Raw genomic sequence first — 26,949 nt, forward strand, 5'->3', positions numbered from 1 at the left:
CTATTACTGCGTCAGGTTGATGTCATCCCGGCGTCAGCAGGTCAACCAGCCGGGTCCAGGTCAACCTGACCAGTCGGGTCCACTGGTCTGTGACCCATAGACTAAACCCGCGCTGACCCGTACTAAGTGAGGTTTGACTCACTAGTGGGGCCCTCTGTCAGTGTCTGTGGGGGGTTAATTAGCGTGTTAATGGTTGGCCACGTTGATGCCCACCGGAGGGTGGTCGCCGGCGACCAGACCCGCGGCGGAGGCTCGCCGGAGATGGCCGGAATTGCGCTACGGGGCACTATTTGGCAAGCGGTTTGCGGCTACGGGACGCTGGCAGAGCGCCGCATCCATTCCGAGGGTTTTGAGGCGCTAGGTGGTCTGTGGCCACGGCGGCGACGGGCGGAGCGGGGACGCGCTACGGTCAGCAGGGGGGGCGACGGCTATGGTGAGAAACAGGTCACGGGGATAGGGGAAAAAGACGCACGAGCTCATAGTGATGCGGAGGGGGCACACGGCGAGCTCGGGGAGGCGCGGATGGTCGCGAATCGAGGACGGCATCCTTCGATGGCCGGAGGAAGAAACGGCGACGATGGCGACGTTGCGGGGGCTCGGGGTGCTCGGAGGAGATGATGGAGGGATGCAGCTCGTCGAGGCGGAGGAGTAGAGCTCTTCAGGGAGGTGAGGGGTGGCCGGGGTGGAGCTTGCGACGAGCTCGGGCGGACCGGCAATGGCGACGAGAAGAGCAGGGGCACAGAACGAGAGGAGAGGCAGAGAGCAGGGGAGGAGAGGATAAGGGAGGGACGGCCTCGTGCGCTGGCGCGGTGGAGGCAGGAGGAGGCTCCACGCGAGCAGGAGGTGGCAAGGGCGCCGTGCCTTCCTTCTCCTCTGCCTTCTGACACGAGGAGGAAGACGACAGGGAGACCCCCCCTTTGGTGGGCTGGGCCAGGAGGGTGGCAACAGGTAAGTTTTTCTATTTTTTTCATTTCTCTTTTATTTCTTTCGGGCATTTACTTTTAGGATTTAAAATAAATAGTTTGACCAAATATAAAACCCAAAAAATGTTATTAGGTGACAGAGACAATAATGTCCAATGCCACATCAACATTTTTGAAACTTTAAAATAGAATGAATCAAATAACTCCATTCCAAATAGCTATTTAGTCAACTCGAAAATCCCTTTCAAAAAGTTCCTGTGACCTAGAATTTTGGTTTGACAATTTTACCTTATGTCACAATTTTGCCAAGTTTTTGGAGCATTTTTCTGGTTCCATTTGAGGTATTAAATTTTATTGCCTACTTGTCAATTGATCAAAACATTTGGGGCTTTGATCACTTCCTATTTAAACATCAAAGTTTTTATAATGCATGCATGAATGCTTGGCAAACAAATGAAAGCTAGGGCTGTGACAACTCACCCCCACTAAACAAGAATCTCGTCCCGAGATTTAGGCGTTGTCAGAAAGAGTTTGGGGTATTCGAGCCGAAGGCGATCTTCGCGCTCCCATGTTGCTTCATTCTCAGAATGATGAGACCACTGAACCTTGAGAAACTTGATGATGCGATGTCGGGTGCTACGCTCGGTTTCGTCAAGAATACGAACAGGATATTCTCGATATGATAGGTCATCTTGGAGATCAAGCGTTTCGTGGTCTACTTCACGGACAGGGTCCTTGAAGCAACGCCTGAGTTGAGAAACGTGGAACACATCATGAACTTTGGAAAGCTGAGGAGGCAGCTCTAACTGGTAGGCAACCTCTCCTCGTTTAGCGAGAATACAGAAGGGACCAATGTAACGAGGAGCCAATTTGCCTTTGATACCGAAACGATGGGTACCTTTGAGAGGTGAAACCCGAAGGTAAGCCTTCTCGTCAACTTCATAACTTACTTCCTTATGACGGCGGTCATACTGACTCTTTTGACGAGATTGGGCAGTTTTTAAATTCTCACGAATAATGCGAACTTGCTCTTCTGCATCCTGGATCATATCCGGTCCAAAGAACTGTCTTTCACCGGTTTCTGACCAGTTTAATGGTGTTCGACATCTTCGCCCATACAGAACTTCGAAAGGAGCTTTGCCCAGACTAGACTGGAAACTGTTGTTATAAGCGAATTCGGCGAATGGAAGACACTTCTCCCAATTCATTCCGAATGAGATAACACAGGCTCTGAGCATATCTTCAAGAATTTGGTTGACTCTTTCTACTTGACCACTTGACTGAGGGTGATAAGCAGTGCTAAACGAAAGATGAGTTCCCATAGCTTTTTGGAAACTTTCCCAAAATCGAGAAGTAAAAAGACTTCCACGATCTGAATTGATTTATAGAGGAACACCATGAAGAGAAACTATTCGAGAAATATATAGGTCTGCTAGCTGGCTAGCAGTTATACTTTCTCGGACTGGAAGGAAGTGAGCAACTTTCGAAAGGCGATCAATGACGACAAAGATGGCATCATTCCCTTTCTTGGTCTTTGGAAAACCAGTGATAAAATCCATAGTAACCTTGTCCCACTTCCACTCGGGAATAGCCAGGGGTTGAAGGGTGCCAGCAGGCCTTTGATGCTCTGCCTTAACGCGACGACAAATGTCACAGTTCGCAATGAATTGAGCGATTTCTCTCTTCATCCGGGTCCACCAGAACCTCTGGCGTAGGTCCTGATACATTTTAGTGCTACCGGGATGAATCGTGAGAGGCGATTCATGAGCTTCCTTAAGAATGAAATCACGAAGTTGTTGCTTCTTAGGAACCACCAAACGATTATCAAAGAATACAACACCTTTATCATTTACCAAGAAACGACCGACAACTCCTTTGGCGATGTTGCTCTTGATCCGGGAAATTCCCGTATCATGTTCCTGGGCTGCTATGATCTGATCCTCAAGAGTCGGTTTCGACACCAAGGTAGAAAGGAATCCTTGAGGAACAAGGTGAAGATTAAGCTTACGAAATTCCTCATGGAGAAGTGGTTGATTTTGTAGCAACATGAGGTTGTTACAACAGGATTTACGACTTAGTGCATCAGCCATGACATTGGCTTTGCCTGGGGTGTAAGATATTCCTAAATCGTAATCCGTAATCAAGTCAACCCACCGTCTTTGCCTGAGATTCAAATCCGGTTGGGTGAATATATACTTGAGACTCTGGTGATCAGTGTATATTTCACAACGATTACCCAGAAGGTAATGTCGCCAGGTTAACAGTGCATAGACTACAGCGGCAAGTTCCAGATCATGTGTTGGATAATTCTCCTCATGTGGACGCAACTGTCGAGATGCGTATGCAATCACATGACGATCTTGCATAAGAATGCATCCAAGTCCTTGTCGCGAGGCATCACAGTATATAATAAAGTCCTTTGCGAAATCTGGGGGCACAAGTACCGGGGCAGTAGTCAGTCGTCTTTTCAGCTCCTGAAAACTTTCCTGGCACCATGGAGTCCATTCGAACTTCTTATCTTTCTTGAGAAGTTCAGTTAGAGGTTTGGCAATTTTGGAGAAATTCTCGAGGAAGCGACGACAATAGCTTTCTAAGCCAAGGGAACTCCTAACTTGCTTCACCGATTCAGGTGGAGTCCAATCAAGAACGGCCTGAACTCTCTCGGGATTGACAGCAATACCTTTTGCCGAGATTACGTGACCTAGATAGGTCACTTGTGGTAACCAGAATTCACACTTGGAGAAATTGGCGTAAAGGCGGTGCTCTCGAAGTTTCATCAATACCAGCCTAAGATGCTCAGCATGTTCTTCTTCGTTCTTCGAGTAAATCAGAATATCATCGAGGTAAACCACGACGAATTTATCCAAGTACTCCATGAAGATCGAATTCATTAAGCGGGAGAAAGTGGCTGGGGTATTGGTTAGACCGAAGGACATGACGGTGTACTCGTATTGGCCATAACGAGTGACAAAGGCCTTCTAAGGAATGTCCCCGTTCCTAATTTTGATTTGATGATAACCTAATCTCAAATCCATCTTTGAAAAGACTGCAGATCCAACGAGCTGATCATACAGACCGTTGATCCTGGGGAGCAGATATTTGTTCTTTATCGTGACCAGATTAACCTGTCGGTAATCTACAACCATCCGTTCCGTACCATCCTTCTTCTTGACGAAGAGGACAGGGCAAGCCCAAGGGGAAGAGCTAGGACGGATGAAACCTTTCTTCAGGGAATCATCAAGTTGGGTTTTAAGCTCAGCTAATTCTTGAGGAGACATCTTATAGGGTCTTCTAGCAATTGGAGCAGTTCCTGGGACAAGTTCTATGACAAACTCTACTTCTCTGTCAGGTGGGACACCTGGCAGTTCCTCTGGAAAGACATCCGGAAAATCACGGACTACTGGGATGTTTTCAAGGTCTGGAAGAGGATTAGCATTGAGGGCATATATCTGACGTTTTGTAACTCTAGATGAGACATTTACTAACTGGCCAGAGGTATGGGTGAGCTGAACAGATCTAGAGAAACAATCAATTTTGGCATGATGAGCTGTCAACCAGTCCATCCCCAAAATGATATTGATGTCTGAAGTCTTGAGAGGTATCAAGGAAGCAAGGAATACTAGACCATCAATAAGGATTTGGTTCCCATGACTTACTGAATTAGTTTGCCATTTGGAACTGGAGCCTGAAATACTAATGGGGTGGGCATATCTACGAAAGCAATGTTATGCAAGGAGGCATAACGTTCGGAGATGAAGGAGTGAGATGCTCCAGAGTCAAAAAGAACTGAAGCTGGATGAGAATTAACAAGGAGCGTCTTAAGCACGACATCATCATCATCTTGAGCTTCTTCTGCAGATACATGGTGCACACATCCACGAGTTAGAGAAACTGACTTTTCCTTGAACTTCTTGGTTGGTGGCTTGCAACGAACAACACCCATCCCTGAAGGAGGTGGAACAAAACCACGCAAAGGGCAATCCCTTGAATAGTGTCTTGACTTGCTACACTTGAAGCACGATCCAAAAGTAGGACGGGGGTCTAGGTTGAACGCTTGATTAATGAGATTATCCTGGGGGACACTTGGCATCGGCAGACGAGGCGCCACATAGGTTGGCCTTGGTACATATCTCGTAGTGATAACAGCATTCGGGATCCATATCCTACGCTTCTGGGATATAGAAGTTGAAGATGATCCAACATCACGGTTGTGCTTGCAGGATTCCTCGTAGGTCATTCTGCTTGTTTCTGCTTGGATGGCTTTGTTCACAAGGACCTCAAAACTGATGAACTCATGCAAACTGAGATCATGACGAAGCTTTGGGTTAAGACCTTTCCTGAACCTAGCTTGCTTCTTGGCATCCATGGATACCATTTCTGGTGCATAACGCGCAAGGCGTCCAAACTCACGACTATAAGCATTTACATCCAACTTGTCTTGAGTCAAACTGCAAAACTCTTCTTGCTTACGATCTATCAGGGCCTGCGGAATATGATGTTCACGAAAAGCTTGACAGAACTCCTGCAATGAAGTAACTTGGCCCGAAGGACGCATAGCCTCAAAGTTCTCCCACCATAGACTAGCAGAACCTTCGAGGTGATATGTGGCATAGGCAACCTTGTCTCCTTCAGCCACGTTTGCATAACGAAGCTTGTTATTGATACTTCGGAGCCAATCATCTGCATCTAGTGGCTCAATGGAATGATGGAAGGTGGGTGGATTCAACTTGATGAAGTCTCTGATGGATACTAGCTCATTGCACTGATAGCCTGTATTCCGCTCTATGTGCTCCAACAGACGGTTGGTGGCATGCTTATTCCTCTCAATTTCTAGCATAACCTCTGTCAACGAAGGCGGATTAAGGGAATCTTCTCCATCCCTACCATCTCCATGGTTCTGATCATGGCCAGCAGAACTCCGGGTTACTCACGACATCCTACAGAAACAATCCAGGGTTCAGAGACAAATAACACTAAATACCACAATCCCAGAGAAAATCGGACAGCATAACGGCTGTATAGGCATGAAATATGAGGCATCCTTCAAGAGATCTAGGCAACATGACTACTCAATATTATGGATTCGAGGTGCAGCAAGAACAAAGGCATCTCTTCTCATAATTCTGATGAAAGCAGGAATGACACACAGAAACCATCCTATAAGTCCATGGTTCAGTAACTCGTCCTCCTAGTAGACAGATAATAAAACCTAGTCCTTAATCCCCATAGAAAAGAAAAGGTGACTCAGAATAGAGTGACTTGAGGAAAGAGTAAAAAGAGCCTTACGTTCCCTTCCACAATCAATTCCCTTATATAGCTATAGATTTTCTCGACTCAACATCAACCATTTTGGCTTGGTAATCCTACAGGCAGTCAGGCTCTGATACCAACGCTGTCGGAACCCCGATCCTGAGCCATACAACTCCAGCATGTACACGTCATATCACTTTGTGGCCTCACGCACGGTAATCACCCCGGTTTCCACCTTACCTGGGCCGGGACCGTTTGCGTCTTTTGGCTCACGTATACGACTGTGTTGCCAGCAATCATATGTCAAAGAACCTGGGTCGACATGGCTAGTTATGAACCTAAGTGGCACATCCGTACAGGGACAGTCATACATAACCCAACAAGGCAGGTGTCAGTCATCAGCGAGTGTAGACGAGTCGTAGCAAGCTACAGGGACTCCATTACACCGCGTGACATTTCACCATGGGGACAGACACAGCAACCAAGAAGGATACATGCCGGTCAATCAATGTGTCCGGAGCAGTAGCAAGCTACCAAGGCTCGGTGGAAACACAAAGAGGCATTTCCCGGTATGGAGTACTACTCAAGGCACACAACTAGGTGTCGAATCCCACACATATCAATGCATTGCAAGCATACACACAATATGCACGATATGTGTAGATACAACATGGCATCACAACATAACTCTACAACACATCATTTATTTAATAGACTCCAAAGAGCCAACATAGTTTAATGTTACAAACAGAAGGGGTCACATGACCCAACATTCAGAGCATACAAGCATCAAGCGGAAGTTACATGTCTGGGTACAGACATCTACTAAAAGCGGCGGGAAGAGCCTAAAAGCTACAACGACCCTACCATAGGAGCCAGATCACTATCTGGGTTCCCAAACTAAACCATCGATGTTAACGTCAAGAGATAACGTAGAGAGAGCGGCGTCTATTCTGCAAAAATGTGAATAAGCAATAGTGAGTACGAAGGTACTCAGCAAGTCTTACATCAGTGCTAACTACATATGCATCAAGTATCAATGAACGAAATTTGTGGGGTTTGTTGCAGAGAAGCCAGCTTTGACCTTTGGCTAACCTATTCTACAACAAAGTTTTATTATCTCTCTCGTCTCCTTACGAGAGAGCGCACACGAGTCCACATAACCACCACATCAATACACCACCATGAATCCTCTCTCGTCATCCTACGAGATAGCCATCCATAGTACTCACACTTATGTGGACCATTTTAGAGTAACCACTAAAGTTATCTATGAACCATGTAAGTATCCAAGCAGTCCATAACCAAGGACGTGGCAATTCGAATAGATAGATACCCTGCAGGGGTGTACTTCGTAACACATGCTTCCGCCACTTATCGCCAAGTGCACATAAAAACCAGCACCTCGGCAACCTTCAAGCGGAAGCCTAGCGAGGGAGTTGGCCACGGACGTTAACCTACTAAGACTCACGCCCAAGACAGTCGCCTATCTAAGTTGGAACCCATAATGGAAGTCCGGCCGAGGTTTCCAACATGGCCTCAAACAATGTGAGCAGGGCCCAAGTCGGTCCCGACTGGGCCGTTCATCCACTTAGCAGGCCGTGCCACAACCTATGAACTTTTCGAACTACTGCGACTTCTGGACTGAGAACAGAGTAGTTAATAGGCCGAGAGGGGTCGAGTTACCGGAACCCAATGTGTGGTAGTAGCTAGTCTTGGAACACCAACACAAGATCTCGGGTCCTAAATGCGGCGGTAATGAGACAACCCACCATGTACTCCTACATGGCCTCTCATCGCTACCTTTACCAGAACAGTTTCACATCTTTAACTCTCATCAATAGGACATGATCATTCCATTACATCATTTCGATGCTCGGACCAAACTCAACCTAAGCATAGCAAGCGTAACAGGGTAAAGCACATATGGCTCAAGCATCTACCAGGTATGCTAGGTTGCATTGGTTTAGCTATTTACTGTGATCAAAATCAGGTCATGCGAAGGAATAGGTGCAGATATCGTAATACAACTATCAATTGAATCATTTTGTCCTAATGTATAGAAATGAGAGCAGGACCGAGAGAATAGGATTTTGTCGGAATGTTCAAAGGGGTTTTGCTTGCGTGTTGATCGGAAGAACTCAACTATTCTTCGATGCAGGTGATAACTACATCTCGCAAGGTCTATTGATAGATCAAACGAAAGAAATTTATCACGGCAAATGCTTCACAATGATGCATGAGCATGGCAAGTTATCATGATGCTGATTTCATCTAATGCAAGTGATCACAGGTTGAAAGAAGTTTATTTGATCTATATAAGTCATTTTCAAAATCCAATTATATTATTTATAAGCCTATTGTGAATTTGTCATATTCAGCAAGGTTAAGATGTCCAAACATGTGTATAAATGCCACCAATGGATTCGTTGCATTTTTCTGATACTTTTTCATATATATATTATTTCCATCAGAGTTATATTTTAATTTCTATGATTTTTACAAGTTTCAGCAATTTTCTGGAATTAAATTAAATCAGAAACTATTACTGCGTCAGGCTGATGTCATCCCTGCGTCAGCAGGTCAACCAGCAGGGTCCAGGTCAACCTGACCAGTGGGGTCCACTGGTGTGTGACCCATAGACTAAACCCTCGTTGACCCGTACTAAGTGAGGTTTGACTCACTAGTGGAGCCCTTTGTCAGCGTCTGTGGGGGGTTAATTAGCGTGTTAATGGTCGGCCACGTTGACGCCCACCGGAGGGTGGTCGCCGGCGACCAGACCCGCGGCGGAGACTCGCCGGAGATGGCCGGAATTGCGCTACGGGGCACTATTTGGCAAGCGGTTTGCGGCTACGGGGCGCTGGCAGAGCGCCGCATCCATTCCGAGGGTTTTGAGGCGCTGGGGTGGTCTGTGGCCACGGCGGCGACGGGCGAAATGGCGACGCGCTACGGTCAGCAGAGGGGCAACGGCTATGGTGAGGAACAGGTCACGGGGATAGGGGAAAAAGACGCATGAGCTCATAGTGATGCGGAGGGGGCACACGGCGAGCTCGGGGAGGCGCGGATGGTCGTGAATCGAGGACGGTGGCCTTCGATGGCCGGAGGAAGCAACGGCAACGATGGCGATGCTGCGGGGGCTCGGGTGCTCGGAGGAGATGATGCAGGGATGCAGCTCGTCGAGGCGGAGGAGTAGAGCTCTTCAGGGAGGCGTGGGGTGGCCGGGGTGGAGCTTGCGACGAGCTCGGGCGGACCGACAATGGCGGCGAGAAGAGCAGGGGCAGAGAACGAAAGGAGAGGCAGAGAGCAGGGGGGAGGAGAGGATAAGGGAGGGACGACCTCGTGCGCTGGCACGGTGGAGGGAGGAGGAGGCTCCACGCGAGCAGGAGGTGGCGAGGGCGCCGTGCCTTCCTTCTCCTCTGCCTTCTGGCACGAGGAGGAAGACGACAGGGAGACCCCCCCTCTGGTGGGCTGGGCCAAGAGGGTGGCGACAGGTAAGTTTTTCTGTTTTTTTTTCATTTCTCTTTTATTTCTTTCGGGCATTTACTTTTAGGATTCAAAATAAATAGTTTGACCAAATATAAAACCCAAAAAATGTTATTATGCGACAGAGACAATAATGTCCAATGCCACAAAAAAGTTTCAACATTTTTGAAACTTTAAAATAGAAGGAATCAAATAATTCCATTCCAAATAGCTATTTAGTCAACTCAAAAATCCCTTTCAAAAAGTTCTTGTGACCTAGAATTTTGGTTTGACAATTTTACCTTATGTCACAATTTTGCCAAGTTTTTGGAACATTTTTCTGGTTCAATTTAAGGTATTAAATTTTATTGCCTTCTTGTCAATTGATGAAAACATTTGGGGCTTTGATCACTTCCTATTTAAACATCAAAGTTTTTATAATGCATGCATGAATGCTTGGCAAACAAATGAAAGCTAGGGCTGTGACATAGTGCTATATCCATGGCTCACGCTCATATATTGCGTGAGAGTTGAAAAAGGTTTGAGAAAGTAAGATTGCGAAAACAATTACTTGGCCAATACCGGGGTTGTGCATGATTTAAATTCGTTGTGTGGGGGATGATGGAGCATAGCCAGACTATATGATTTCGAAAGTTCATGATTACCTTGCTAGTTTTCTTGAAGTATTATTGTTTTCATGTCAATAGCAAACTATTGTTTTGAATATTACGGATCTCAACATTCATGTCACATGAAAGAAGTTGCAAAGGACAAATATGTTAGGTAGCATTCCACATCAAAAATTCAGTCTTTATCACTTCCCTACTCAAGGACGAGCAGGAGTTAAGCTTGGGGATGCTTGATACGTCTCCAACGTATCTATAATTTTTTATGGTTCCATGCTATTATCTTGTCAACTTTGGATGTTTTGTATGCATTTTATATCTTTTTTGGGACTAACCTATTAACTCAGTGCCAAGTGTCAGTTCCTGTTTTTTCCGTGTTTTTGACCCTTTTCTGAGGAGAATATTAAATGGAGTCCAAACGGAATAAAATCTTCGGAATGATTTTTTCTGTAACAGAAGATACGCAGGGAACTTGAGAACCAAGGCAAAGGACTCCGGGGGAGGCCACAAGCCCCCTAGGCGCGGCCTGGGGGCGCGCCTAGTAGGCTTGTGGGCCACCCGTGGCTCCTTTGCCCTACTTCTTCCACCTATAAATTCCCTTAAAATCTGAAACCACGGGAGAGAGCCACGAAAATACTTTTCTGCCGCCGCAAGCTTGTGTCTCTGCAAGATCCCATTCGGGGCACGTTCTGGTGCCCTGCCGGAGGTGGGATTCGGCACAGAGGGATTCTTCATCAACACCATTGCCTCTCCGATGATGCGTGAGTAGTTCACCACAGACCTTCGGGTCCATAGCTAGTAGCTAGATGGCTTCTTCTCTCTCTTGGATCTTCAATACAAAGTTCTCCATGATCTTCATGGAGATCTATCCGATGTAATCTTTTTTCGTGGTGTGTTTGTCGAGATCCGATGAATTATGGATTTGTGATCAGATTATCTATGATTATTATTTGAGTCTCCTCTGATTTCTTATATGCATGATTTCGTATCCTTGTAATTCTCTTCGAGTTGTGGGTTTCGTTTGGCCAACTTGATCTACAATTCTTGCAATGGGAGAAGTGCTTGGTTTTGGGTTCATACCGTGCGGTGTCCTCACCCAGTGACAGAAGGGGTAGCAAGGCACGCATCATGTTGTTGCCATCAAGGTTAAAAAGATGGGATTTATATCTATTGCATGAATTTATCCCTCTACATCATGTCATCTTGCTTAAGGCGTTACTCTGTTTGTTATGAACTCAATACAGTAGATGCATGCTAGATAGCGGTCGATGTGTGGAGTTATAGTAGATGCAGACAGTATCGGTCTACTTGTCTCGAACGTGATGCATATATGTATAATCATTGCCTTAGATATAATCATGACTTGCGCGGTTCTATCAATTGCTCGACAGTAATTCGTTCACCCACGGTAATACTTGCTATCATGAGAGAAGCTTCTAGTGAACACTATGGCCCCCGGGTCTACTTCACATCATATTTTTAGCTCTACACTTTCACTTTGTTGCACTTTCCGCCTTCAGATCTCACCTTGCAATCAATCGTGAAGGGATTGACAACCCCTTTATAGCGTTGGGTGCAAGTTTGTTTGTTTTTGCGCAGGTACTTTGGAGACTTGCCTTGATACTCCTACTGGATTGATACCTTGGTTCTGAAACTGAGGGAAATACTTACTTCTACTGTGTTACATCACCCTTTCCTCTTCAATGGAAAAACCAACGAAATCTCAAGAGGTAGCAATAAGCCTTTCAGGTATTTCCTCGATTGGCACAAATACGATTCTTGCCCCTCGGTGTTTTAATGTGAAGACGGATTTCACACTTACGCTTTGTTGTCGGTGGACTTGAGTCATAGGAAAAGCCGTACTATTAAGAGGGGGCCCGCTTTGGAAAAGTATGGGTGGAATCATCACGTACACTTTTTCCTCACCCTTTTCTACTTCGATGGAGCTTTCTACCCTTCGTAACCCTGCCTTGCAATTTCCAAGCGGTACTACCTCTTATCACCGGTAGTACCGCCAGACCGGCGGTAGTACCGCTCAGGGTGGTAATGCTCTGCTGGTGCCGCTCGCCTGTATCGCTTTCCAGAAGTGTGAACACTTTTTTGGGCGAGTTTAGCGATACTACCGCTTGTTACTACTGCCCTCGGAGGTACTAGTTGTGTTGCCTCGGTTCTGGCCTTGCCTCCCTATGCCTGAGTGGTACTATCACATATCATTGGTAGTACCGCTCCCAAGAGTGGTAGTACCGCTCTCACTCGTGCACAGGGGGAGGGTAACGGGTAGATTCCCTCCCCACTATATAAAGGGGTTTTCTTCCCTGAGAAACCCACCTCTTTCCCCATAAGCTCCATTGTTGCTCCAGGCTCCATTTTAGCCTGATCTCTCTCCCTAGCCAACAAAACTTATTGATATTGTAGAGTTTGGCTGAGAGGGCCTTGATCTACACTTCCACCAAGAGAAATTTCATTCCCCCACTAATCCCTCACAGATCTTGCTACTCTTGGGTGTTTGAGCACCCTAGACGGTTGAGGTCGCCTCAAAGCCATATTCCATTGTGGTGAAGCTTTGTGGTCTTGTTGGGAGCCTCCAATTAAGTTGTGGAGATTGCCCCAACCTTGTTTTTAAAGGTTCGGTCGCCACCTTCAAGGGCACCACTTAGTGGAATCACGGCATCTCGCATTGTGTGAGGGCGTGAGGAGAATACAATAGCTTTAGTGGAATCTTGGGGAGTATTGCGCCTCCACACCGCTCCAACAGATATGTACTTCCTGTCAAAGGTAAGGAACTTTGGAAACACATCCTCGTCTTGTATTTGCTTCTTGCTTATTATTGTTTTTGTTAGTATCATATAGTTTGCTCACTTAGTTGCATATATAGACAACCTATTTGTTGCTAAACCTAATTTGTTTAAAGAAAACTTGAAAATTTGTTAGTTTCCTATTCACCCCCCTCTAGTCAACCACAACGATCCTTTCACCTTGTCTCTTTATCAAGAAGTTATGCATAATATTTCACCTTGCGAAAAAGAAGAGATTGATGTTAGTATTAAGCTTGCAAATAGGGCTACTATTTCAACTATAGGGATTTTCAGTATGTCAATTAGATCTTATATCTTTCTCTCACTATTGAGGAAGAGAACGGTCTTAGAGTGGCTCTAGAAGAGACACATAATGTGGATCATGCTAAAATAAAGAAACATCATGTTCATATGTATGCTCTTGCAAAACTAAACATGATGAGCTTGTTGTTGGACATGCTAGACTCCTTGAGGATCATGAGCTACTCGAAAAGGAACACAAAACCTTGAAGAGTGCTCGCATGAAATTCACATAGTCTCATGATCGACTCCAAGAAAAATGAACTGAAGATATTTCAACTTATCATCATTCTTTCTTAATTGATAATGCTTGTTATACCAACCTTTGATGTGTGCGGAATGAGATGTTTCTTGTTCTGATTAATCAGAAGGTACCTCCTTTCGCACCTTAAGTTATGAAGTTCATGTTTGTCAAGTGGGAAGAGCTCATGCTTAATGAGTGTATTGATCGTAACACCAAGCTCAATATTCATGAGGTGAATCATCTTTGTATCAGGAAGCATGCAACTTCTTGTGCTGGCATGGGAGAGGAGGTATTTGCAGATACAGATGGATCTAGCGATGATGAATTTGACTTTCCCCCTTGTGCTCAGAAGATGGGTTGATTGGCTAAAGTGGAAGCCAATATTAAGAAGACCTTATGCCTTCTGGTTGATATTCAACATCATATGTATGAATCCAACAAGAATGAGAAGGATTCCCACCACCGTCAGATCTATGATGTTGCACGTGGTTATGAGAAGGAGATCATTCCAGAGGCACAATGGTTGTCCAAGTGCAACAAGTAGACCGATGATGATGAGGAAGCTAGAACCTCCACCTCTTGCCGTCAGTGATCACCTCAATATGATGATGAGAGCTCCAACGAGGTGGAGGACTGATACATCCATTTTGCATCATGATTCCTTATTGATATTAATATTGTTCTTGGTCATTATTACACTTTATGATACAATTCATATGTCTTTTCTCTCTTAATTTACAAGGTACACCACAAAGAGGGAAATTGCTGGAAACTGGAATTCTGGACCTGAAAGCCAAGGAAAAGGCTGAAAATTCTCTAGACTCCAAATGACGTGAAACTTCACGAAGATTTTTTGGAATATATCTGAATTTAAGGAGCAATGAAGTGCCAAAGGGGGGCTACTGGTGGCTCCCAAGCTAATAGGGTGTGACCACCCCCTGGGGCGTGTCCTGATGGCTTGGGAAGCCCACAAGCATGCCCATGCGCCCCTCTTCTACTATATGATGTGTTCTGACCTAGAAAAAAATCAAGACAATACTTTTAAGATGAAGCGCCTCTGTCTCAAAGTAAAAACCTGGGCAGACGTCCCTTTGATCTCTGGCAGAGTGATTTTTCTGAGGAAACTTCCCTCCGCAAGTTGGAAATCGAAGCCATCGTCATCACCAATGCTTCCACCTTCGGACGAGGACCAATCTTCACCAACATTTTCACTAATACCATCTCATATCAAACCCTAGTTCATCTCGTGTATGCAATCTTATTCTCAAAACCTCGGATTGGTACCTCGGGGCTACTAGTAGTGTTGATTACATCTTGTAGTTGATGCTTGTTGGTTTACTTGGTAGAAGATAATATGTTAAGATCTTTTATCATATTTATTATAACTTTGATATTGAACATGGTGATTATTTATGATTAGATGCTTTTGTTCTCAAAGACATGGGAGAAGTCTTTTTATAAGTAATCATGTGAAGTTGGTATTCGTTCGATATTTTGATGATATGTATGTTGTTGCTTCCTTTAGTGGTGTCATGTGAACATCGACTACGTGACACTTCACCATATATGGGCCTAAGGGAAGGCATTGTGGAGTAATAAGTAGATTATGGGTTGCTAGAGTGACAATAGCTTAAACCCTAGTTTGTGTGTTATTTTTCATAAGGGTGATTTGGATCCACATGTTTCATGCTATGGTTAGATTTATCTTAGTTCTTCTTTCGTAGTTGTGTATGCTTACGAGATGGGGTAATCATAAGTAGGTTGCTTTTTCAAGTAAGAACAACACCTAAGCATCAGTTCACCCACATATCAAATTATCAAAGTAACAAATGTGAATCAACACAACTTGATGAACATGACTAGAGGGAATTCCCATGTGTCCTCGAGATCGCTTTACTTTATATAAGAGAACTTTTAGGCTTGTCCTTTCCTACAAAAAGAATTGGGCCACCTTGTTTCACACTTGCTACTTCTGTTACATGTTAATTGTTACCAATTATCTTGCTACAAAAACCATGTATCACTGTTACTCACGACACTTGGAGAGAATACCTTGCTGAAAACTTCCTATCATTTCCTTCTTCTCCTCATTGGATTCGATACTCTTTCTTATCGAAAAGACTAATATTGATACCCTATACTTGTGAATTATCAAGACTCTTTTCTAACACTACTGCCAGGGAGTGAAGCAACTTTGCTAAGTGGAAATTGGTAACGAAACATTTTTAGTACGTGCTAAAACTTACCGTTGCTTGTTACTATGGAAGATAATCCTTTAAAGGGCCTGTTTGGGGTATCTTCACGCGACCAGAAGTGGAAAAAGTTGCCCCTCAACCTACTGAAACTACTAAAAATATTTACTATGAAATTTCTTCGGGTATGTTAGAGAAGCTGCTAGCTAATCCTTATGCAGGAGACGGTACAACTCATCCTCATTTGCACTTGATATATGTGGATGAGATTTGTGAATTGTTTAAGCTTGCAGGTTTATCCGAGGACAAAGTTAAGAAGCAGGTTTTCCCTTCATCTTTGGAGGGAAATTCATTAATTTGGTATAGGCCATTGGATGATATTGGAACATGGGACTGGAATCGCTTGAAGCTGGAATTTCATCAGAAGTTTTATCATCTGCACCTGGTTCATCGTGATCGGAATTATATATATAATATTTGGCCTCATGAAGGATAAAGTCTCACTCATGCTTTGGGGACGTTTAGATCTATGATTCACACATGCCTCAAACATGAGCTCTCAAGAAAATAACACTTCAAAATTTTATGATCGGCTTTCTTATGATGATCAATCAAGGCCTCATTCCTCTTCTGCTAGTCCTTCGTGAATAAAACTATTGAATTCAAATGGGATCTTCTAGAAATAATTAAATGCAACTTTGAAGATTGGGAACTCAACAGAGGTAAAGAGTCAAGTATAAATCTTGATTTTGATTGTGTTAAATATTTTATGGAAATCGATACTTTTCATAAGTTTAGCAATAAATATGAGCTTGACTCTAAGATGGTAGCTTGTTTCTATGAATCATTTTCTACTCATGTTGATCTTCCTAAGGAGAAGTGGTTTAAATTTCATAACCTGCTGAAGAACTATTAGAGGAACCTATTAAAGTTAAAGATGAAACAATTGTTTACCATGTTGATCCAATTGTGTCTACTGCTTACATTGAGAAACCACAATTCCCTGTTAAGATTAAGGAACATCCTAAAGCTTCAACTATGATTAATAAAAGCAATATTAGAACACCTAATGTGGGAGTGATCTTTCGATGAGAGTAGGGCTAACTATCGATTTGGTGGATTTCACTAGTAGAAAAAGGCCCATTTGTCCCGGTTCCACAGGCCATTAGCCCCGGTTCTAGAACCGGGACTAAAGGGTTGGGACTAAAGGCCCAAACCTTTAGTACCGGTTGGCTTATGAACCGGGCCCAAAGGAGCTCCATGTGGCTGCTGCGGGGAGCCCAGGCAGGAGGAACTTTAGTCTCGGTTTGTCACGCCAACCGGGACCAAATGGCATCCACGCGTCAGCATCTGGCCGGAGCTGGGGTCTTTGTTTTTTTGAATGGGGGAGTTGGGGGGGTTTGGAGGGTTAATTTAGTGGTTTCATATTGTGTTAGTTAGCTAATAGAGAGAAGTGTCCTCTCTTTCTTCGTGCTTGGTCGACGCTAGCTACTATACATATAGAAAGAACTTGACGCTAGCTAATAAAAAAATGAAGGAAACCATTTACAATCCTTAACATCTTTTACAATCCCTAACATCATGTACCTAAGATCCAATCACAAATACGAATGGTATTCCCATCTTTAGGTATGACGTGGTCAAGAAAGAATCCCGCCAATTCCTCTTGAATTTCTTGTATGCGATCATGTGTTAGGAGTTCATCCCGCATCTGCCAGATCTAATTTAAAGAAGGGGGTCAATCCATGCATATATATGAATAAAACTCAACACAATTGATGATAATATATAAAATAAAATTGTGAATATTATTTACGTACTTGATATTGTTTCTCAGATAATCCCCCCCCCCCCGCTCAGAGGTCGAGAGGCGAATGAGCTCGCATACGTAGTTTGCACAAAATTCAGTCCCACTGTCCTGGTACAAGCACTTTACGAGAATAGAGTTCAATCAAATTGATAAGCAAGCATGGTAATGATATATTAATGAAAATTTGAATCAATTAGAGATGCACGGAACTAGCTAGTACTACTTACTTTGGGGTGCGTAAATTACAACTCTTTGCTTAGACCGGGAGTCTTTTTTGGTGAACTTCTTCCAAACCCTGCTAGGCAAAGAAAATGATTTCTTGATATCAGGAAATTAATGAAAGTTGCATGCCGATATGGTCCCGGTATTTACTGAACTTACTTCTTGAGCATTGCAGTCATATCTGCATAATACTCGGGATCTTTACGTCTCGAGTCTAAGACGGTTACTTTTGCCCCGTCAAGCTTAATGGATAGCAGAATATAGTGGTAACTGCGCATGCATATATAACTCATCAATTACATTACTTAACCTTGAGTAAGCGAAACCGAGTATACAGAGAAGACAACAAAACTCATTTGAAGTTGTAAGGAAAGAGTATTTCCCTTTGGTTTGATTTACAAGGAACGACTTTAGCAAGTTGTCCTCGGTCTCTTTGGTTGAGTATCATACCGACCATTCATTTACGGCATCTGGGCTAATGAACCCAACGTCGAAGATTCCTGCTTTTTTAATTCGACGATCTTCAATGTGCATATAATATATATAGTGAGGATAATTATATATATACATGCAATGAACAAGCTGAGCTAGAGACTTAACTATAGAAGTAATACTTACAAACAGTAGGAAGTCACGAGTTGTTTGTCGAGGGCGAGTTGATTGTATAACTGAAATAACTCCACAAATTCAACAAGCATCACTGGAGCTCTAATGAATTTGTACTCTGGTTTCACTTCCATATAGATAGTGTCTTCCCAAATTCCAGGCAGGTATTCATGTACCACTCATGCAATTTGTGCATCAACGGTGTTAGAGGAGGATGACCAGGTTTGACGAGAGGCTTCCCATGCATGTATTTATATTTTTCTTCCGTTACCTCAGCCATTTGAAAAATTACATCATCCCGAAGTAATCACCAGGATTGGTATCGGGCACCATCCCCGGAGTATTACCGACGATATCGCTAGACACCTTGAGCGGGGGGCACGATTGCTTCTCTTGTTGGACGAGCTGGGGAATTGTTTTCCCACTTCTTCGTTTTGCTAACCTTGTATCACTGCTAGCCACCGGAGCGACGGTGTCTCTCTTCCACTTGACAGAAGGAGGAGGAGGAGGACGACGAGTGCCCTGGTCACTCACTGGAGGAGGAGGAGGAGGCGGAGTGCCCTGATCACTCGCCGGAGGAAGAGGACGAGTGCCCTGATCACTCGCCGGAGGAGGAGGACGAGTGCCCTGATCACTCGCCGGAGGAGGAGGAGGAGGCGGAGTGCCCTGATCACTCGCCGGAGGAGGAGGACGAGTGCCCTGATCACTCGCCGGAGGAGGAGGAGGAGGCGGAGTGCCCTGATCACTCGTCGTCGTCGGAGGAGGAGGCGGAGTGCCCTGATCACTCGCCGGAGGAGGAGGAGGAGGAGGAGGCTGAGTGCCCTAGTCACTCGCCGGAGGAGGAGGAGGAGGAGGCGGAGTGCCATGACTAGCCGGCGGCGTCCAGTTTGGAAGCTTGATGTATTCCTTCTGCCATAGACATGTACTCCTCACGGCATGAACCATCTTATTCTCCCCTTCACGTGTAGGGTGGTCAAGATCGAGCTCCTCAAATCCCCCCATTACTTCATCCACCATCACAACATCAAAGCCATGTGGAATCGGAAGGCAGTGAAAAGTTCTGTTGGGTTGAGGAGGTGGAACAAAGCCGATAGCAGCCTTGAAAGTGAGGTTCCGACATTTCGTCATAAGATCGCAATGTTGAGCCTCCATGATAGTATCCATGGGGTATCTTGGAGCCATGAAGTCTGGCTGAACGAGCTCCATGGTAGCCACGCTCCTTCTTCGCTGAGATGGCGGGGTAGCTCGCTGGCTCTCAAGTTCCTCTAGCTTTTGTAGTATTGCATTAATCTTCTGCATGTCGCTCAGCTCCGCTTTCCTCTTTCTCTCTCGGCTTCTGTAACCGCATGTGTCGGAAAACCCAACCTTCCACAGAATGGCGCCTGGTGTCCCTCGTGTTCGTCGAGGGTGCTTAGCATTCCCTAGGGCCTCAGCCAGCTCATCCTTCTCTCTATCGGGAATGAACGTCCCTTCCTGCGTTGTGGTGATACACTTCTGAAGCTTCTTGATGGGTATTGCAAGTTGCTCGTTCGTCCAACCGCACTTCCCTATTTTAGGGTCCAAAGTTCCCCCAACCCTGAAGAACCAAGTCCTTGAACGGTCTGTCTAGTTAGATGTCTGTGGTTCGACCCCTTTAGCAATCAGGTCATTCTCAGCTTTGTCCCACAACGGACGGGCTTTGAGGTAGCCACATGACCCCGTGTGACGGTGATGTTGCTTCTTTGCAGCATTGTTCTTGTTTGTCTCTAACATTTTATTACTCTTGTCCGATGTCTTGTAAGCCACAAATGCAGGCGAGTGATCTGTCATCTTCTCAAATCGGCCGATGAATTCTGGAGTCTTCCCTTTGTCGACAAACTTTGATTTCAACTCTTTCTTCCACCTCCTGAATAGATCTGCCATCTTCTTAAGAGCACATGCCTTGACCAGTGGCTCTATAAATGGCTTATTCGGATCCTCCTCTGGCGGTAGGGTGAAATTTGCCTTCAGCACGGTCCAACTATCATCTTTCTGCCTATCGGTGACATAATAACCTTCAGGGATGTCATCACCCTTAGGCTTATTCCATTGCTTGATGCTGATCGGGATGTTGTCCCTAACAATAGCTCCACATTGAGCAGAAAATGTGTCCTTGGTCCGCTTGGGTAGAATCGGTAGGCCATCATCCGCGAGTGATGTGATCGTGAACTTTTGATCCTTGCGCAACTTTCTCTTTGGGCCTCGTCTTGTAACAGAAGTTTGGCTCGATCCGGACTTTGCAACAGCTCCCTCCTCCGTTCGATCACTGGAGCCGTCATCATGGTCTCCTTCTTCCTCCGGCATTCGGTCACTGGAGCCATCATGATCATGTCGCGGATTATCCTCTCCTTCCAGACCATCGTTGTCGTTGAGATAGAAAGAGATCTCAGCTCCGTCGCGGATTATCTGACCCAACAACTGTTCTTCTTCCAAGTTTCTTGGATCCATAGTTTCTGCAAATATTAAAACATGGCAATTAATATACAAACATGATTGTCCGACGTCCGGACCGCCTCTCTCATGAATATCAAACAATGGATTCTATACAAAAAAAGTTCTTCTACAAACAAAAAACTTTCTTCTATGAACAAAAAACAATTGATATTAAACCCGTAGTACATATTAAATGTTTTTTAAAATACCCATATCTTCTAAACCGTAACTCCGAATTTAACATGTTATATATGGAATTTGATTACAAAAGTATGTAGGAATTGAATATGATGTTATTTTATCTGTTAAACATTTAATAAAAATACTATCTATGATGCAATCTTAATAAATATTTCATTATTTGATTCAAGAAATTGAAAATTTACATAGCGTCGGCTCGGGGTGGTGCGGGCGACGACGACGACGGGCTCGGGGAGGAGGCGCGGGTCGGCAGCGACGGGCTTGGGGCGGCAACGACGAGCTCGGGGGGCGACGGCGACGGCGACATTGATGGGCTCGGGGGCGACTGCGACGGCGATGGGCTTTGGGCGACGACTACGACGATGGGCTCGGGGGCGACAGCGACGGCAATAGGCTCGGGGTGACAACGGGCTTGGGGCAACGGCGACGACGATGGGGTCAGGGGCGATGGCGACGGCGACGGTGATGTGCGACGGTGTTCAAAATGCACCATTCAAAGCCACATCATCAATTTTCAGCAAATTCTGACTTCATTTGGTATTTTTCATGCATTTACTAATTTTTTTAGCTAAATGACCCTTAAATTGAAAAGCACTACAAATGAACTCTGAAAAGGTTGAAAGTTGGCATGGTATCATCATTTCACCCACATAGCATGTGCTAAACATTTGAGAGGGTTACGGCAAAAACTGGATACACTTCGTGTATAAAATGGACAATCTCTTTCGAAGTATGAGAGTTTCATACAAAAACTCATATGTTACAAAAGGCATTTAATTTTTTTGAACTTATTTGAAATCCAGACTTTTTATGTGTTCAAAATGCACCATTCAAAGCCATGTCATCAAGTTTCAACAAATTCTGACTTCATTTGGTATTTTTCATGCATTTACTGATTTTTTTGAGCTAAATGACCCTTAAATTGAATAGCACTACAAATGAACTCTGAAAAGGTTGAAAGTTGTCATGGTATCATCATTTGACCCACATAGCATGTGCTAAAAAGTTGAGAGGGTTACTGCAAAAACTGGATACACTTTGTGTACAAAACAGACAATCTCTTTCGAAGTATCATGGTTTCATACGAAAATTCATCTGTTACAAAGGGATTTCCTTTTTTTGAACTTATTTGAACTCCAGACTTTTTATGTGTTCAAAATGGACCATTCAAAGCCACATCATGAATTTTCAACAAATTCTGACTTCATTTGGTATTTTTAATGCATTTACTGATTTTTTGAGCTAAATGGCCCTTAAATTGAATAGCACTACAAATGAACTCTGAAAAGGTTGAAAGTTGGCATGGTATCATCATTTCACCCACATAGCATGTGCTAAAAAGTTGAGAGGGTTACGGCAAAACTGGATGCACTTCGTGTACAAAACGAACAACCTATTTCGAAGTATCACAGTTTCATACGAAAACTCATCTGCTACAAAGGCATTTCATTTCTTCACGTTTTATTCGCTTGTGCTCTTTGCTTATTGCACCATAACCATGGATACTCTTCATCGTTTAACAGGGTGCTTGGGTCAGCCTTGACTTTGAAGGGAGAAATATGAAACTTTTCATAATCTTCACACATGTTTGTCTTGCCCTCCAATCCCATGATGTCTCTTTTTCCTGAAAGAACTATGTGGCACTTTGGCTCATCATATGTTGTATTTGCTGCCTTCTATTTTCTTTTTCTCGGTTTGGTAGACATGTCCTTCACATAGAAAACCTGCGCCACATCATTGGCTAGGACAAATGGTTTGTCTGTGTACCCAAAATTTTTCAGATCCACTATTGTCATTCCGTACTGTGGGTCTATCTGTACCCCGCCTCCTGACAGATTGACCCATTTGCATTGAAACAAAGGGACCTTGAAATCACGTCCATAGTCAAATTCCCATATGTTTGTTGGAAATATGCCCTAGAGGCAACGATAAATAGTTATTACTATATTTCCTGTTTAAAGATAATCGTTTATTATCCATGCTATAATTGTATTGAATGAAAACATAGATACATGTGTGGATACATAGACAAAACAATGTCCCTAGCAAGCCTCTAGTTGGCTAGCTAGTTGATCAATGATAGTCAAGGTTTTCTGACTATATGCAAGTGTTGTCACTTGATAACTGGATCACATCATTAGGAGAATCATGTTATGGACTAGACCCAAACTATGAACGTAGCATATTGATCGTGTCGTTTTATTGCTATTGTTTTCTATGTGTCAAGTATTTGTTCCTATGACCATGAGATCATATAACTCACTGGCACCGGAGGAATACCTTGTGTACATCAAACGTCACCACATAACTGGGTGACTATAAAGGTGCTCTACAGGTATCTCCGAAGATGTCCGTTGAGTTAGTATGGATCAACACTGGGATTTGTCACTCCGTGTGACGGAGAGGTATCTCGGGGCCCACTCGGTAATACAACATCACACACAAGCCTTGCAAGCAATGTGACTAAGTGTAAGTCACGGGATCTTGTATTACGGAACGAGTAAAGAGACTTGCCGGTAACGAGATTGAAATAGGTATGTGGATACCGACGATCGAATCTCGGGCAAGTAACATACCGAAGGACAAAGGGAATGACATACAGAATTATATGAATCCTTGACACTGAGGTTCAAACTATAAGATCTTCGGAGAATATGTAGGATCCAATATGGGCATCCAGGTCCCTCTATTGGATATTGACCGAGGAGTGCCTCGGGGCATGTCTACGTAGTTCTTGAACCCGCAGGGTCTGCACACTTAAGGTTCGATGATGTTTTAGTATATTTAAGTTATATTTGTGGTTAACGAATGTTGTTTGGAGTCCCGGATGATATCACAGACGTCACGAGGGTTTCCGGAATGGTTTGGAAACGAAGATTGATATATAGGATGGTTTCATTTGATCACCGGAAAGTTTTGGACAATTCCGGTAGTGTACCAGGAGTGACGAATGGGTTTCAGGAGTTCACCAGGAGGGGCCCACCCACCCGGGAGTGAGCCCAAGGCACTAGGGTGGCGCCACAAGTCCTTAGTGGGCTGGTGGAGTCAGCCCAAGGGGCCCATGGCGCCACATAATAAAATACCAAAAGAAAATAAAAGAAAAAGGGAAAGAGGGAGGTGGGAAGGAAGAGGAGGACTCCTCCATCCCAAACCGAATTGGAGGAGGAGTCCTCCTCCTCCCTTGGCCGGCGCACCTTGAGGCCTTGTGCCTCAAGGCTAGCCCTCCCCCTCCCTCCTATATATATTGGTGGTTTAGGGCTGATTTGAGACACAACTTTGCCACGTGCAACTCAAACCTATACCACGTAGTTTTTCCTCTAGATTGGATTTCTACGGAGCTCGGGAGGAGCCCTGCAGGAGTAGATCATCCCCACCACCGGAGTGTCGTCACGCTGCCGGAGAACTCATCTACTTCTCTGTCTTGCTTGCTGGATCAAGAAGGCCGAGATCATCGTCGAGCTGTACGTGTGCTGAACGCGGAGGTGTCATCCGTTCGGCTCTAGATCGTAACGGATCATGGGACGGATCGAGACGGTTCGCGGGATGGTTCGAGGGACATGAAGACGTTCCACTACATCAACCGCGTTTCTTAACGATTCCTGTTGTGCGATCTACAAGGGTACACAGATCCAAATCTCCACTCGTAGATGGACATCACCATGATAGGTCTTCGTGTGTGTAGGAAATTTTTTGTTTCCCATGCAACATTCGCCAACAGTAGCATCATGAGCTAGGTTCATGCGTAGATGTTATCTTGAGTAGAACACAAAAGGTTTTGTGGACGGTGATGTTCGATTTGCTGCCCTCCTTAGTATTTTCTCGATGCGGCGGTATTGTTGGATTGAAGCGGCTCGGGCCGACATAACTTGTACGCTTACGAGAGACTGGTTTCATCGATTGACATGCAACCTCATTGCATAAAGAAGACTGGAGGTTAAATAGCAATTTGCACATCTCCGTTGTGGTTTTTGCGTAAGTAAGATGCGATCATACTAGATACCCATAGCAGCCACGTAAAACATGTAACAACAAATTAGAGGACGTCTAACTTGTTTTTGCAGGGTATGGTTGTGATATGATATGGCCAATGACGTGATGTGATATATTGGATGTATGAGATGATCATGTTGTAATAGTTAATATCGACTTGCACGTCGATGCTACGGCAACCGGCAGGAGCCATAGGGTTGTCTTTAAAATAACGATTGTGTCTGCAGATGCGTTTACTATATTGCTAGGATGTAGCTTTAGTAGTAATAACATAAGTAGCACGACAACCTCGATGGCGACACGTTGATGGAGATCATGATGATGGATATCATGGTGTGGCATTGGTGACAAGAAGATCGTGCCGGTGCTTTGCTGATGGAGATCAAGAAGCACAAGATGATGGCCAAATCATGTCACTTATGAATTGCATGTGATGTTAATCCTTTTATGCACCTTATTTTGATTAGAACGATGGTAGCATTATAAGGTGATCTCTCACTAAAATTTCAAGATGAAGTTGTGTTCTCCCCGACTGTGTACCGTTGCTACAGTTCGTCGTTTCGGGACACCACGTGATGACCGGGTGTGATAGAATCAACGTTCACATACAACGGGTGCAAAACAGTTGCACATGCGGAACACTCGGGTTAAGCTTGACGAGCCTAGCATGTGCAGACATGGCCTCGGAACACATGAGACTGAAAGGTCAAGCATGAATTGTGTAGCTGATATGATCAGCATAGAGATGCTTACCACTAAAACCATTCTCAACTCACGTGATGATCGGACTTGAGTTAGTGAATTTGGATCATGCACCACTCAAATGACTAGAGAGATGTACTTTTTGAGAGGGAGTTTAGCAAGTAATTTGATTAGTTAAACTCTAATTATATTGAACATAGTCTAAGTCCACTTTGAAATATTTGTGTTGTAGATCGATGGCTCACGTGACAGTCACCCTGAATTTTAATACGTTCCTAGAGAAAGCTAAGTTGAAAGAAGATGGAAGCAACTTTGTAGACTGGGCTCGTAATCTTAAGTTGCTCCTACAAGCTGGGAAGAAGGATTATGTCCTTAATGCTACGCTAGGAGATGAACCACCCGCTATGGCTGACCAAGATGTTAAGAACGCTTGGTTAACACGTAAGGAGGACTACTCAGTAGTTCAATGTGCAGTCTTGTATGGCTTAGAACCGGGACTTCAACGTCACTTTGAGCGTGATGGAGCATTTGAGATGTTCCAGGAGATGAAGTTTATCTTTCAGAAGAACGCCCAAATCGAGAGGTATGAGACCTCTGATAAATTCTATGCTTGCAAGATGGAGGAGAATTCGTCTCTCAGTGAACATGTGCTCAAAATGTCTGGGTACTCAAATCTTCTAGCTGAGCTGGGGATTGAACTCCCGCAAGAGGCTATCACTGACAGAATTTGTCACACCCCAATTTTTGGCTTTCCTGACTAAGTAACTTGTTTCAAAATTTAGGACCAATTAAAATTTTTGTGAATGATTGTGATGCTTGGAGTGACTATTGTTTGCCTGTTTGCTTGAATGCATGTGATTGCTCCCCATTCATTCTTGCCATCCTCCTGATCACCTCCTTACTCCATGATCTCCTGCCTAATGATCATGTCATGTGTTTAGAACAAATATCTATTTTTACCAAATATTATTTTCACCAAAAAGCTTTTCTTTGAATTAAACTTTCAAACCCCTGAGATGAGGTTTGCACTACAGGGAGTTTCTTTTTCACCAATTGTTTTATTTAAAACCATTATCAAAATGACTTCCAAAAACCATCTTATTATTATTTTAAAAGTTATTTTATTATTTTATTTAAAAGACTTTCTGTGAGGCCAGAAATGGTCTCCTATGAAG

Source organism: Hordeum vulgare, chromosome 6H (genome assembly GCF_904849725.1).
Source record: "Hordeum vulgare subsp. vulgare chromosome 6H, MorexV3_pseudomolecules_assembly, whole genome shotgun sequence".
Taxonomy (NCBI): Eukaryota; Viridiplantae; Streptophyta; class Magnoliopsida; order Poales; family Poaceae; genus Hordeum; species Hordeum vulgare.